Source organism: Cibotium barometz, chromosome 9 (assembly GCF_041138505.1).
Source record: "Cibotium barometz isolate CiBa-2024 chromosome 9, ASM4113850v1, whole genome shotgun sequence".
NCBI classification, from domain to species: domain Eukaryota; kingdom Viridiplantae; phylum Streptophyta; class Polypodiopsida; order Cyatheales; family Cibotiaceae; genus Cibotium; species Cibotium barometz.
In genome coordinates, this window is record NC_141054.1 from 56,856,477 (window position 1) to 56,873,748 (window position 17,272).

Consider the following 17,272-nt stretch of genomic DNA (forward strand, 5'->3'; position numbering starts at 1 on the left):
ATCGGATACCTTTTCCAGAACAACTAGCTCATTGTCCATGGACAATCTAGGGCCGACAAATAGTCATCCCTTAGCCCCAAATAGGACACCCACAAGATCTTTTAATCCTTTTGAAGCTGACACTATGGGGTTAACGCTCAATGTGAGACTCCAATATGTCTACACGAACGCTCGAGGAGCTGAGATCTTTAGGGATCCACAACAACGGTATCTTGTTAAGATCGCAGACATTTTCTCAGAACTTGATAGAGCACCTCTAGTCAATGATCAGGGTAACATGTACATGGGTGGAGATGGTGTTCGCTACGAAGTCACCTACCATCCAGAAAATGTAGACAAATTAGGGGAGCTCTCTAAAACCGAGTTCTTAGACTTATCAAAGCTTTCCAAAACAAGGGAGTCTAGAGATGACTGGCTCATTGAGCCGGACATGCCTGGACCCTCCAATGCCCAGTCCTCAAAGCCATCTATTGATGATTTACTTCTTGTAGATCTAAATTTGGAAAGGGATAGAAAAGGCAAGAGCAAAATGGATCAGGGGGCTGAGAACCAATGGGAGTTTGTACGACAAATTCCAATGACAAAGGTCTTATAGGATGACCCACTTCAAGAGGTCTATAAGGACTCTTTAGAGGGATATTATGCCACAACTAGAATGCCAGAGCTAGATCTTCCTCTAGCACTTGTGGTGGTAGTTGAGAAGCTTGCAGGACACATGAACCGAATAATTGATAAATGGGCCAATGAATACCGAACCTTAGATTGGAAGGAGATTCGGGAACTCACGTGGAAAGGACAACCATTATTCATGGAAGTGTTCTCAACAAATACAGCCAAACCAGGAGAGACAGCCTTTCTTGGAGAAACTGTTGCTCCTCCCCTACGAGAGTTCACTAGAGAGGGACCCTCAACATCAAAGTGGACCACTGCTAGTAGCCCAACTCTAGCACCAAGACATTATTCGACACCAAAAGTGCGACCATAGATCACACCACAACAACATTTTTCTCACTATACCAATCGGAGGGTAGGGGAGCCAACTCGGCCTCCCATAAATGCACCTCCTGAAATGCGGGTGACAAGATCTTTGGAGGGGTTTGGTGAGGCTAGTAATAGGGGACCCACACCAATTTTGGATGCATGTGGACCATCTTACCAAAGAGAGGAACAATTCCCACTGAGAGTGAGAGGCCGTAGGCCTTATGACGAGTATTCAAGACAAGTAAGGCCATCAACTCTTCAGAAACTGGTAAAGAAGTATGAAGGGTCGGGAGATCCATATGACCATGTAGCAGCATTTAGGCAAGCAGTTCGAGCTGAGCAAGACAAGCATACTCAAATTGAAGGAGTTGGGCTTACTCTTGAGGGAAAGGCCCTTGCTTGGTTTCAAGCATTAGAGGCTTCAGACAAATCTTCTTTACGAGTTTTGGAAGAGAGATTCATTGCTGCTTTTTCCTTGATGGGAATTCAACATGACACGGTAGCACACATCTACTCTTTCAAGCAGGGCGAGAATGAGAGTGTTAGAGACTGTGTAAATAGAATGAAGCAGTACATTAATCGTTGCCCAGAAGATGAGAAGCCCGCCCAAAGTCGATTAATTTCTCTCTTCTTAAAAGGACTCAAAAATTCAACACTGCATACACATCTCTATGCGAAGAAGCATACAAATTTCAATGAGTGTTGCCATGATGCTATGGATTTCACCGATAACTTTAAATTCCAAGATGGTTCTGGCCCAGAGGTGAAAACTAGAGATCAGTGGGGTGATGACCAAAGTTCAGGGTCTAGCGCGCTAGTAAATCCAGACCAGATAGCTAACCTAGTACTAAGGAGATTGGGACAGACCTATCGTCCACCCATGCAGCCACAACAACAGCAGCAGAGAATGAGGAGTGTACTTCCTACAGGTCCTCATCTTTGTGGAGCATGTGGCGGTAACCATAAAACAGAGGAATGTAATACCTTTTCTCCTCTAGTCACAAACCAACCCACAAAAAAGTGGTGCCAAGCCTGTGCTTGGAACTTTACCCATACCACACAGGAATGTACTCGCATTGCAAGAATGAGACAGGAACGTGAGCAGCCAAGGGGAGGAGTGGCTCCACAAATGTATCAACAGTATACTAATTTTGAACGTAAGCCACCGATGGCACAAGAGCAAGCACGACCTGTTCTTGGTGCTCAACCTCCTGCTCCTGGGACTGCTCCTGTGAGGGTTGTTGACTACGACAATTCAAATATGTGTAGAGACTTGGTAAACCCAGGCTATGTGGAGGAGGAATATGCATCATATTCATCCAAGGAAAATCTCTTTGAAAGTCCCGCATACCCAAGCCCAGCACTGGAGACTCAACCAGGGGAACGAAACTCTTTAATGTTGCTAGGCGGCTACCAACCTAGGACTCTAGGCCCCTCAGGTCAACGGCAGCAAAGGAAAGTAGAAGCCAAACTAATGGGCCCCTGTTTATGAGTGCGGGGAACCCCATTGGGCTCGTGATTGTCCACATCGCTCAAGGCAAGCATCTCGATCCAATACAACAGTACAACAGTTTCCACCAATTGAAAGATATTGTCTAGGGTGTTGTGTAGAACACTTCCCAAAGGATTGTCTGCTGAAACCACATGAGGAAGGCACCTCTCAACCAAAGGTCTCACTCAACCTTGTAGGGGCAGTTTCATCACCACCTTCATCTAAGAATGAGGATGTCGTGCCACTTAGAGTCATGACTAGATCACAGACACGAAATGCCGAAATGCAGACTGATGAGACACCTCGAACTAGGGATGCAAAGGCAAATCTAGTGGACAAGACCCTACATTCCAATAGAAAAAAGACCACTAGGAGGAAAAAGAACCGCAACAAGCGAACTAAAAGTGCATCCACTAGTTCTCAAGAAGCCTCTAAACAAAACATGAGGGATAAAACTTTTACATCCCAAGAAGTGCACAAGGAGCATCAACCTCAACCTGGGCCTAGTGCTAAACAAGATGAGACTAGTACGACCGAGGATAGTTCTGGGGGTTCAGTTTTTGTGGATAAAGTGAATGAGACTCTAGATGCCATCATTGATGCTCATAGAAGTCGCATTGCAGCTTTATCTGAGCTACCCAAGAAGCTTCAAGAATACCCAAACCCTCGTGAGGAGAAGATCAATCTAGCTGTACATCAGCAACTCATTAGGGAAGCTCAGTCAATACTTGAGGGACCACCACCACCTATTCCTCGGGGCCCAACCTCTCTTAAGCCAACATTAGAAACCATACCAGAAGTGTCATCAAGTCGGGAAATGAAAAGTGAGCTCATTTCACAAGCTCATAGCGAAAGGTCTGCACCAATTGACACCCAATTGAAAGGAGGTATTCTGCCACCACCTAGCCTTGTCTTCCCATGCAATGATGAAGTTATTGATGCTAATGAGGACATGGCAAATGAGATGTGGGCCGCAGTTCATGAGAAAGTTAATGAGAACATGTCCTCTATTAGTTCGCCTCCATTCTCTGAGGTGGATTTTACCAGGGGCACAGAAAACAACTTTAGACGCCCAAGCATCCAGGAGGAAGTTCAAACAATTGTTTCTCCTAGAAGTAAGCATACAATGAAAACCTTACCATCATATCTGGGAGAATATGAGAACTGTTCTCAAACCTTGAGGATACCCTCCATGTATAAAAGGTTGACAAAGGAGAAGGATATGAGTATTGTGCAAGCTATTTTGTCAGCACCAGTGGCTTGTACCTTACCTTTGATTGATTTGATAAAAATTCGACCTGAGTTGTGGAATGATATTGCCACATGTTTGTCAGAGCAGGTATTGCTACAAAAGGGTCACCATGAGTGTACTATACACCCCGAAACAAAGCATGTTATGCCAGTTTCTATCAACAAAGTAGGAAAATTTTGTGAGGACGATCAGGGAAATGCTACCCTCCCATTAGAAGTGCGAAAAGTAGCTTCAACTGCAATACTTGATAGTGGTGCAGGAGTGGGCATTGTGACAAGGTCCATTTGGAAAAAGTGGGGCAAACTAGCTATTAGGAGTACCAGGATGCACTTGCAGCTAGCAGATGGAAGCTTGGAACATCCCCTTGGGCTGCTTGTTTGAGAACATATTGGTCACCACATGTGGGATTGAATATGAGCACACCTTTGCAGTAGTGGATTTTGGAAAACATCCAAACTATGAAGTGATATTGGGTAGACCATTCATGCGACAATTTCAAATGATTCAAGATTGGGGATACAATTATTTGTACCTCCGACATGATTCTATCATCACAAGAGTCAACCTAAGGAATCACTCATATCGTGATGTAACAAGGTCTCCAATAGATGAGTTTGATTCTGCTTCATCTGAGGGCTCAAGAGTTACATTGTCAGACGGGCGAGAAGATCTGTGGATGTGTGGAGCCTCATGTAGGGATTTCAACACTGAGAGACTTAAGGGTAATCGAAGTGTATCAGACGAGGCATACATTCCACAACCCTTCCCTGAGCATTTAATTGATCCACTAGAATGGAGTCATGTCCTTGCAACATTATCGACATGTGCTTTACCTAAGCCAATTCAATTCTGTGACTCAGATGGATATGACATTATACCTATACGAATGGTACAACCACGTGGCCTTCTAGATGATTTGTACTATAGGGATACATCCACAACAGCACTGCATGTTGAGGAAGTCTCAGTAGAGGATTTAACACTCGAATCTGCTAATGATGCTGATAAGGAAGATGTATGGGACTCTGATTTTAATAATGATGTGACAATCCCTGAGGAAGAGTTAGGAAAGGCACGCCTACTCTTGAGAGGAAGGGAGGTTCAAGTAGAGATCCCTCGAAGCCGACCTAAACGTAAATGCTGTAAGAGCCATAAAAGAATCCGTAAACAAGATGAGAGGGAACGACGTGAGAGACTACAAAAAGAAAAGGAGGAGTCTAAGAGTGAAAACTCTCGACCACCACCTCACTTCTCAGGAAAGAACGGATATCTATACTATGTCCAAGCACAAGATAGTATCAAAGACCAAGTAAAACGATCAGATGGATTCCAAGTAGGAGAAAAGCTAACAACTGTTAGCAAAAATCGTAAAAAAACGAAGAAACAAAAACCAAAACTCAAGTCTAAAACCGATTCAAAAAAGAGTGTCGGAAGTGCAAAGACAACGGTTGAACAAAAAAATCCGATGCAAGATGGCAAAGGAGAGCTCAAAACCGCATGGTCTTCAATGAGTGAAGACTCAAGTGGACAAGAACAAGGTCTCAATGTTCCTCCCAATTTCACACAGTACACTCTTCAAGATCGGAAGATTGTTCTTCAACAGCCCATGCAGCAAAAACCAAGCATGCCAGGGGTTTCATACGATGGTCCAGAAGATGCAAAAAAGATTGATATTGCTAAGCTAGGAGAAGAGCCTCGCTATGTGTGGATTGCCACAGACTTGTCCTTAGATGAGGAGAAGTTATTAATTCAAACAATAAAGGAGTATCGCGATGTTTTTGCTTGGAGTTATAAAGACCTCAAAGGAGTTGATCCAAGCATATGTCAGCATACAATTCCATTGCGAGAGGATGCAAAGCCTTCCAAGCAACGTCCTTATACTTACAATGAGAATTTTGCACGGAAGATAAAGGAAGAAATAGACAAGCTCTTAGAGGCAAAATTTATCTATGAGATTGACCACACTGAATGGGTCTCCCCTATTGTAGTGGTGCCCAAGAAAAATGAAAAACTTCGAGTATGTGTAAACCTCAAGAAGGTAAATGCAGTTACCTGTGCGTGATCATTACCCACTTCCAATCACGGATCATGTTCTGGAACGAGTTGCAGGGAAAAAGGCATATAGTTTCTTGGATGGATTCTCCGGTTACAATCAAGTGTCAATTGATCCAAAAGACAGCCTTTGCTACTGAAGATGGCATCTTTGCCTATCGTGTTATGCCATTTGGTTTAACAAATGCACCAGCAACCTTTCAGCGGTTAATGAGTCATGTATTCAAGGAGTATCTTAGGCAATTTCTTGAGATCTTCATGGATGATTTATGTGTTCACTCACAAGAGCGTGATGATCATATAGAACACCTCAGACTTGTGTTTCAAAAGTGTCAACTTTATCGTATATGCTTGAATCCAGACAAGTGCAAATTCATGGTAAGACAAGGGAAAATTTTGGGCCATATTGTTTCTCGCAACGGGATTTCAACAGATATGGATAAAATTGATGTCATTGTCTCATTACCTCGGCCTATCAACCCTAAAGGGGTACAAACATTCATGGGACATTGTGGCTATTACTGTAGATTCATCTACATGTACGCTGTCCTAGCCAGACCATTATATGCTCTTCTTGTAAAGTTTAATTGGACTGATGAGTGTGAGGAATCCTTTGAAAAGTTGAAGCAAGCATTAGTGACTGCACCCATCTTACGGGCACCAGATTGGAACCAAATCTTTCATGTCCATATTGATGCTTCAAACTTTGCAATTGGATGTATTTTGGCTTAATCGGGAGAACATAATAAGGATTTTCCAATCTCATATGCTAGTCGACAGTTGAACAATGCTGAGAAGAATTACACCACAACAGAAAGATAAGGATTGTCCATGATATATGCAGTGAAAAAGTTTCGCCATTACCTTTTGGCAAACAAATTCATATTTTTTGTGGACCATCAAGCATTGCTATATTTGGTGAATAAACCTTGTGCAACTGGAAGGATTGTGAGGTGGTTTATCATCCTTCTTGAGTTTGATTTTGAAGTGGCAGTTCGAAAAGAAACAACTCATCTTAGGGCAGATCATTTGTCTCGAATCACCTCTAGCGAAGCTCCTGTGGGTGTGGATGATGATATGTTAGATTCAACACTTTTCCTTGTAGAGACAGCTCCTAGATGGTCTGAATCCATTTTAGAAATTTTGACAAGTGGGCAGATACAACTAGCGGGTCCTAATGTGGACCTATGGCGACCATTCAAGTTAATCTCAGGGAGATTATATCGTCAGGGTAATGATGGAGTGTTGCGGCTTATACCTAACCCCGATCAATATGAGGAGATCTTGGAATGGGCACATGCGGGTATCGATGGAATCCATGCATCAGCTACTACTTGTGTGCGACGTATATCTCAGGATGGGCAATGGTGGCCTACCATGCATGCAGATGCTGAAACATTTGTTCGTAACTGTGCTTCATGTCAAATTCAACAGCCAATTCATAATGTCACATTATTCCAAATTTCAACTACACCAAGTTGGAGTAAGTATATTGTGGACTATCTTCAGCATGGTCATACGGATCAAAAAATTCCTAAACATCGAAAGCATGCTATTAAAGTTGAAGCGGCAAACTATATGCTGATAGAGGGCCAACTCTACAAGAGGGGCAAGGATGGCAACTTACGCATGTGTGTATGTGAAGCTGACTACTTAAAAATCTTGACTCATGCACATGCAGGTGTTGGGGGTGGACACTTTTCGGGCAATACCACAGCTAAGTTGATTAGGTGGTCTGGGCTTTGGTGGCCAACCTTACAAATGGATGCCGAAGAATATGTGAAACGTTGTGATGATTGTCAAAGGACCAAACCTCCCATCACAAAGGACAATATGCCATTGCGGCCTATGTTAAGCACACGTGCTTTTGCAAAATGGGGTATTGATTTTGTCGGTCCCATTAAACCTCCAGCTCGTCACACGCATGCGGAATATATTATAGTCGCAACCGACTATTTGACCAAATGGGTAGAGGCAAAGGCTATAGTAAAAAATGATGCCAGAACCACAGCCAAGTTCTTGTATGAGTACGTGTTTACACGCTATGGCTTACCCATTGAAATCGTTAGTGATCAAGGTGTGCACTTTGTGAATGAGGTCATAGAGTTTTTGCTTCAAGAATTTATGGTAATTCACAAGCGTTCTGCACCCTATCATCCCCAGACCAATGGACAAGCCGAGAGTACTAACAAGATTCTCTGCACAGCACTCACAAAGATTGTTGAGGGACATAGGACTGATTGGGAGCAAAAGTTGCACTCAATTCTTTGGGCATATAGGACAACCTATAAAACATCTGTGGGCACAACCCCATTTGAGCTTGCTTTTGGGCTAGATGCAATTCTTCCCATTGAATTTCTTGTACCTACTCTACGAGTAGCTAAACAATTGGATTGGACTGGTCATGAGCTTTCACAACGCATTGATGAATTGGAAAAGCTTGATGAGACCCGCTTATTGGCGGTAATGGGGATGTATGCCGAGAAGAGGAGACAGAAGCAATGGTATGATAGAAATGTAACAACTGGTCGATTCAAAAAAGGGGACCTGGTGCTCTTGTACACACTTAAGAAGCATAAACGAAAGCTCAAGAAACGTGGCCTAGGACCGTTTGTGATTAATGAGCTTACTCCAAGTGGTGCAGTGCGTTTAGAGACACTAGAAGGTGAGCAAATGGAAGTCGCCTCAAGAAATACAATGAGCCATTAACTGAAGCCATGCTTCAACAGATGCATGCTGCACAAACACGGAAAGAAGCACTTGACCTACTTAAACGTCAGGCTCAAGAGGAGGCTAAAGCTAGGGTTGCAAAATCCAAGGAGCGTCGCAAAGCTTCTATGATGGCCTTACAGTTGGCTACTGATGAACCATATGTCGATCCATTCAATATTCAAGTGTGCCTTCATCTTCATGAGAAAACCTACTTTGTCTCTGCCTTAATTGACTCTGGTTGGTGCAGATTATAATGTTCTCTCGTTTGACACATGGATAGCCTTGGGTCAACCAACACTTGTACACATTCTTGTTGACTTACGAAGCTTCTCAGGTGAAGATAACCCTATAGAGGGAAAATGTGTCATTATGTTGTCCATTCAGGATCACCAGATGTCAGTGCCCTTTTATGTGGCACGTAAGTCCAAGGCAGTAGTAGAGGCTGTTCTCGGTCGATCGTGGTTAAGTGCTACCAATTGCTCATTAGATTGGAAGAATAGACAATACAAGTTGCAAATTGATTGGAAGAATAGACAATACAAGTTGCAAATTGATTCTGATTGCATCTTGGGATCTGCTACTCCACGAGCTTTATCGTGTCAAAAGGGTAATGTTTCTACCTTACACAACCCACTCTCAAAATCTGCTCTTGAAGCTCCAAAACAAATGATGTGGATAATTGATGAGTACTCAAGTGAGGGCCATGGCTGGCATGTTCCAACTACTCTAGTTGCTGCTCAAAGAAGGTCAGGCAAGAAGGAATTATCGATTTGGCTACCCAAAGATGCGTACAAACTTGTACCATCTAGTGAGGGCCATGGCTGGCATGTTCCAACTACTCTAGTTGCTGCTCAAAGAAGGCCAGGCAAGAAGGAATTATCAATTTGGCTACCCAAAGATGCGTACAAACTTGTACCATCTAGTCTAGTTGCTAAGCCTCTTAAGAAGCACATCTTTTCCGAGCCTAAACCTCAGATTGTTACTCGTTGGGTCCCAAAACAGGTTCTTAAAGCACAAGGCTATTATGAGGGTGCAACAACACTTTGGCTTCCCAAATGCCATGGTTTGCTTGGGGTAAAAGAGTGTTTCAGAAAGATTCCAAAAGCCACCCTTGATTTTCCATATCAGTGGGTGCAAAAGAAATCAACACAAACTCTTCAAGATAGGATAGGTGGCTGTGATAGCACCTACAAATCTACTTGTGTTGATCTTCCTAAAACATGTATTGAAACACCGGTTGTCCCAATTTCTCCTTGTTACACAATTCCACCATCAACTTGTGTACCTAAGACAAGTCCAAATGAGTCTCATTTGAGCATAGATTCTAGCATTTCAATGCCTAAATCCTCTTATCTTGCTCAAATTCCAAGACAATTGCTAAAATTCCCACCTCTTAAAAAGGATATACCTAAAATCAAAGATAAGGCATTAACACTACAATTGAAGCTCTTTGGTGGATCAATGTTTGAATAATGTGGTTCCTTATGCCTTTAGAGGATTGTGTTCTTTTTGAGATAATCTTGTTTTTTATTGGAATTGTAATGATGGATATGAGTGTCCTAAATTTCATTGTTCTACGTCCAGATAACTCCTGATGGATATTTGGCGAGATACATGTCCACCATGCATTGACCCTGATAGTACTCGACCTGATCATCGTGGGGGTTATAGCGCTCCTCCGTTTCAAACACATTCTAGGTACTTCTATGCTCCCTTAGGTGAAAATTGCTGTGGGCATCACTTTGTCACGTTATTCTATCAACAGCATCATCCATTTCCACATTGTCAAGAGTGTGCACGACTCGTATTAGGAGAAGCTTCACATATTTGTTGGATATGCCGCTCTTACTTTAGACGATATGGCACGGGCTTAATGAAACAAATTGTGGGAATTACACCCCAAAGCCATAATCTTCTTAATGTGAGAATACCAGAGAGAGGACCAAATCAACGTAGATTACCTGAGGAGGTTCAAGCACAACAATGGAGGGATACAAGCTTAAATGACTTGCAACCACCGATCTTGCAAGCCCTCCTTCCCCAAGCCTCAACATGTCAATATTGGATCAATATGAGTACCTATATTACGCAGTTCCAAAATCGAAATTGTCTGCTTAACCTTCCCATAGAACCAATGCCATATTTTAGTAAGGAAGCACTCCTTCCACTACCACCTTCTCCAGAGGCCGGTTTTTGTGAGGGGTTGTCCCTGCATCCTGAGGAAATTGATACCATCTTTCCAGCAGAAGAGGACACGGATCCACCACCAGCGCAAGGGTAAGCTCAGCGACTCCACAATAAGATCGACAAGCCAGGGCACTTTTCTCCCATTGGGTTTTTCCCCTCGGCTATATTCTCGGTGATTGGCACCAATAGCAAATTTTATTCTTTTTTTTTCTTTTCTTGTTTGTTAATAACCATTTTGCAGAGATCTCAGCTAAACAAGAGCATCAAACACGCCCCAATAGTCCACCTACCGTGCACACAAATTAGGAAGGGGGGAGACATGCTACGCCTACAAAGACCAAGGAGGAGCAATCTGCACAAAATCAGCAATGCATCAATGCAAACGAACAACATCAACGGGCACTACAACAGGTGTATTCAAATCTTAATCTTTTGTTCTTTATGTGCTTTTATCTTTTGGATATATGGTTTGCATGTTCACACAATATTGGCTGGTTTAAGTTTTTGATTATTTGTTAAAATAGTAAATTCTAGATTCTTAGAGGACTTAGTAAAAGATATTTCTATTTAAAGACAGTGTAAGATATATACCAATGGAGTATGCCAAGTTCTTATGCTTTCAAGGTATATTAGTTATCCCTAGTGGTAGCTACCTCTTAGGTATGAGCTAGGTGCTAGGATTAATAAAAAAATTAATGAAAATATACCCAAAAAATATATATATAAAAGTGAATCGAGACATGACGTGTCTACAGCCATGAGGAATACTTGGTAGGACCTGGGGTTGTCTTAGCATCTTGGGGACGATGCCTTGGTTTCCATGGGGTGAACGTTGACGTCTAAAAGCTTTAGAAAAAGACCTTCAAGGAATCTATCACCTTGATAGATGTTGGTAGCACTCTGGGGTACATTATGGACCCTCGAGACCGATGCCCTCATCTTCATGGGGTACTCCTTATGTCATAAAAGAAAGAAAAAGGGTCTGTCGTCCTTGAGATACTTAGCGATTTTTAGATTCTCTTGGCGGAGGTCTCTTGGTGGAGGTCTCTTGGCCATTGCTTGGGTCTCATTGGGATGGAACCTTAATCTTTATCACCTTCTACACACACATCAAAAAAAAAAAGAGTTTCAATCACCTTTGCTCATATTTAGGAGTAGGTTTGCCACTTAGGAATAACTTAAATACTTGTAGGACATTGAGACTGCGGTCATAACCGGCGGTGTACAAGCACACTTGCCTTTGCATAGCACTATCTACCACTTAGTCTCACTTTGACTAGTCTTTACTCACCTATTTTAGTACTCTTTAAAACTCTAATCAGCCTTTCACTTGTATGCTCACATGTGAAATTGTCATGCTGTTTTTTACTTTTCTTCTTTTCTTTTCTTTTTTTCAATAAAAGGCTTTACTTGTATCCATTGTTTTTTTTCCAGCTCGTGCTCCTACCGCGCTCGAGGACGTGCGCAAAATAGGAAGGGGGGAGTGTTGCATGACGAATGAAGATCAATGCAAGGATGCAACAAAAAAGACACTTAGGGCTCTTGTAAAGAGTTCCAAGTTGTAGATGAATGTGGGAGTGGGCTTGACAATAATCCCACATGGGAACTTTTGGGAGTTTTAGAGTTTTTGTATAAAAAGTGGCTCATTTGAGAGCTAGAGAGGACTCTTTGGTCATTTGGTTGAGAGACTCATAGAGAGAGCTTGCTCCATAGCTCCTTCTCATGTGCTCTCCCAAGGCTCTCCATCTCCATTCTTGCTTCAATCTTGTACTCTCTATTCTCTACGTATTCAATGATTTGAGGTTGCGGTCTACACACTTGCTAATCTAGATTTCATAATGATATTTTGATGCTAAAATCTGATTTGTGAATTGTAGAGTGCATGTGATGAAGCTTGTGCATGAAATGATGTGTAGTTGAGGCTTGTGTGATAGCTCTTTGCATGTTAGATTCTTTGCATAAGTTGCATTTTTGTGCTTAAGTGTAGCCTAATCTTGATGCGTTGATTATGTTAGATTGATTGCTTGATTGTTGAAGAAGGATTGAGTAGGACTAGAAGTCATTAGTGTGTGGTTAACTAATCTTCTCCCATTCGGGATAGTCTCTATGCGCTAACCGGGTTGCATTCACGGATTGACAAAGTGTGTGGGTTGGAGTGTAGCCTCCGCTATGCTATGATGTCCCAAACAACCACCATTCTAGAAACCCTAAGCTCCTCTCTTTTGTCTTTGTACACAAAGAGAATGTCGCGAGCAAAGATTGCATCTTTTAGCATCCTTCGCATGTCCTCCAAATAATTATAACTAAGTTCATTCTACACTACCCTTAAACATACCATCTCTCAACATCCTTCACATGTATCTAAATAATTATAACTAGAGGTAATTCCTACACTACTCTTAGATATACCATCACCTAAATTCATGAGATAATGGCTATCTGGATCAAACATCAATATATGCATACTATGAATTTTTGGCAGCACCACATATGTACATGATATAGGCTACAATTTCTTTCTGCCACCCTTATCCATATTGCATAACAAGAATTTTCTTCATCAAAACAATTCCTATGTGGGTCAAAATTTACACCCATAGGTTATATGATGTCTGCCTCTAAAATTGTCCTGCTCGAAAAAATATTTCAATTTTCTAGTCTTTTAACATGCTAGGTTTACTTAGAGCCTCCATAGTTACCATCTTCTACATATATATATGAATAGAAGTCTACCTTTGCACACCTATAAGTTGACCTCTTTAAACTCTTAGCATTGGTTGTATATCATGCCCACTATCTACTTAAAAATAATAGAGCAAATAATTATGTCATGCAAACTGTCAAAGTAAGTATATACTAAAGGCTTTGTTATTTGGGTCTAGAAATAGACTCAAGGATGTTTGTAGAAATTTTCATAAATTATGGAGCTTATATTGTTATGTATTCTAATATTTTTTGAGTGCTTATCAAATAATGTGCATATTTATGCATAGTGGTAGAATTTGTTCTAAGAAAGTCCATTAAAAAAGTGTCTTACATTCATGAAATTTATAAAATAATTTTTTATTTGAAAAAGGATATTTCTTTAAGTTATGTAGAGTCCTATGTCATTTTGTAAGTTAAGTTATGTAGACTCCTATGTCATTTTGTAAGGTAAGTTTATTTTTATGTCACAAACAATAGCAGTTTATAAATCTACGAAGGTCACACATGTTCTCAATCTTGAAAAAAATAGCCAAATTCATATAATTTTTAAATTTATACATGAAATTCTAGATGTGTTTTTTAAAAACTATGTTTTTAAGCCATTTCTGAGATTTCACACATTCGGGAGGGAATCTTTTTAGGTAACCCTCGTCAGTTACCTATTTTGCTCGCAATCGTGTTCCCTCCTCCCCATGTCCATGAGTGATCATACCAATCAATGCCACCTGCAGAGCAGGCTGCCATGCTGAATCTATGTCCTTTGGTACCGTTCGTAGTCTAGGAATGGCCGTCATCTTTTGATCCATCTTATCATGGATGATGCACACATATTTCTCTGGTTGTAATTTTGAAAATGCACGCCATGCATAGTACATGTTTCTACAACTCTGTTTGCTGACTCATGTGAACTTTTATTTCCTCCTTGATCTTTGCTCTTTCTTGTAGAATTATCTTGGCTCCCATTCTAGCCTTCAATGGAGTCCACAAACTGCACTCAGAGAGCTCACTTGTCTTTGTCAATGCCACGTGGGGATACTCTTGATTCCATATTCTCCCAAAAGAAGACTTGGATAACTTCTTTTCATATCCCAATTAATCAAGTGTTGTATTGATCTCATCTAATATGTCAACTTGCTAGTATGTTTTGGGTATCCTTATTGAGTCTCCCTTGATCCATCTATCATAGTTCTACTCTTGTTAGCCATCTAGCATAGTTCTAATCTTGTTAGGCATCTACTCTGAGTTAACGTTGATGAAGTCCTCAAGTAGTGCTCTAGCCATACCAGTATGCTCAAGGCTTCTTCGGACTATCCTTGTGTTTCCATGTACATTTTGACGCACACGAGCCTCAAACTTTTCCCTGCAGTGGATGTCTTTGGGATTCCATGCACCTCATACCATGATCGGCAATAGACACCCATCCCATTAAGTTGAAATTCATATTTAATCTTCTTTGTTTTTGAGTCTTATAGCCAAGATGACACAAAGAGCATATCATATACATAGTTTGTCTGAATTTCTTGAGATTGTCCCCAAAAATCTGGGCATATGCACATTATCATGTCACGATCTGCAAGTTGACAACATTTGTTTTTACAACAATAAAATAGAGGCAACCCTTTGCACTGATTCCATTGATAAATATAAACTTGAAGTTGGTGGTTCTCTCTCATTTGGAGTTCTTTTTATGAAAGTATAGCGTCTCTTTTTTGAGGTTGGGACCTCATGAGCCACCATTGGATACTCAACTGTGTTTTGCTCGCCATCACCCTGCATGGCTACATAGCGTTGCAATGGAGTATTGTCTAACATTGTAATTTGCTTGATAGGCCACTTAACTAAGTTGATGATGTCCACCTCATAACCATTTCCACTTAATGTACCCTCTTGCGCCCTATCAACAGCCACACTTATGCAATGCTCACCAAGTTGTTCAAAGTTGACACAATTTTCTGAAAGCACATACAGTATCAAACCCTTGTACATCATTTGGGTGTTGCTCTCATCCCATAAAAGGACATTTTGGCTCTTCGAAGACTCTCAAGTTCTGATGTTAGACTCTAAAGATGTCACTGTTATAGCATCCACAATTGGAGGTTCCATAGGATCGAGCTTGTACATCTGCATTTTCCATTTGCTCTCCAAATTTGGAGAATTTCTAAAAGACATTAACATAACTTTAGGCCTACGGATGGAAGTCCAAACTGTACCTCTTAGATCTCTTGCATCCATAGTTAGAAGGGGAAGGTCTACGTCCTTCACACATTTCTCTACAAACACAGACACATTCCCTTGACCGATCTTAGAGCCACTATAAAACATCTCTGGATCTATTCTAGAGATGCAACCAACTCCAACACATTCACTTGCTAGAATCATAAAGACCTTGTCTCTAGGTTGAAGCATCCATACCTATCAACAATGATAACATCATAGAGTCAAGAGTAGTTCGTGCAAATCTCCAAGGATGAAAACATAATACACTCAATTTTGTTCATAATACTAGGGTATGTTCAAAAGCGCTAGAATGGCTAGAAAGGTATGTATGTCCCCATTCTTGCATGACCCCAAGGCATATAGGTCATGTTAGAAATGGCCATGGGGCATCCAAGAATGGCCCTAGGGCCATTCTTGATGCTCTTTTACATTCAAGAATGGATATGGGGCCATTCTAGTATGGCCTTGGTGGCACCCAAATTTCTTGCATGCTCGTGGGCATCCAAGAATGGCTCTAGGGCTCTTTTCTTATACAACAGGTGCAAGAATGGCCATGGGGCATCCTAGAATTCCCTAGGGCCAATGTTGATACTCTTATGCATGCAACAATGGCCCTAAGGACATTCTAGCATAGCCATGGTGCTACCCAACCTTCTTGCATGCTCTTGGGCAAACAATAATGGCCATAGGGCCATTCTTTCATGGCAAATAAGGTCATTGTTTTGCCTTAAAAGCCTCAAAGAGCATACAAGATTAGCCATAGGGCATCAAAGCATGGCCCTAGGGCCATTCTTGCATGACCCCAAGACACATAGATCATGTTGGAAATGGCCATGGGGCATCCAAGAATGACCCTAGGGCCATCCTTGATGCTCTTATACATGCAAGAATGGATATGAGGCCATTCTAGCATGGCCTTGGTGTGGCACCCAACTTTCTTGCATGCTCTTGGGCATTCAAGATTGGCCATAGGGCTATTCTTTTCTTATACAACAGGTGCAAGAATGACCATGGGGCATCCTAGAATGGCCCTAGGGCTAGACTTAATGCTCTTGTGCATGCAAACATAGCCCTAGGACCATTATAGAATAGCCTTGGTACCACCCAATCTTCTTCCATGCTCTTGGGCAAACAAGAATGGCCATAGAGTCATTCTTTTCATGCAACAGGTGCAAGAATGGCCCCAGGGCCATTCTTTTCATGCACAACCGGTGCAAGAATAGCCCAAGGGCCATTCTTTCATGGCAAATAAGGTTATTGTTTTGCCTTAAAGGCCTCAAAGAGCATACAAGATTGGCCCTAGAGCATCAAAGCATGGCTCCAGGGCCATTCTTGCATGACCCCAATGCAAACAGATCATGTTGGCAATGGGGCATCCAAGAATGGCCCTAGGGCTACTCTTGATGGGGCCATTCTAGCATGGCCTTGGTGGCACCCAACTTTCTTGCATGCTCTTGGGCATCCTAGAATGGCCATAGGACCACTCTTGATGCTCTTCTACATGTAATAATGGATATGGGGCCATTCGAGCATGGCCTTCGTGGTGGCACCCAACTTTCTTGCATGCTCTTGGGCATCTAAGAATGGCCATAGAGCCATTCTTTTCTTGCATGCTCTTGGGTATCCTAGAATGGCCCTAGGGCCAATCTTGATACTCTTGTGCATGCAACAAT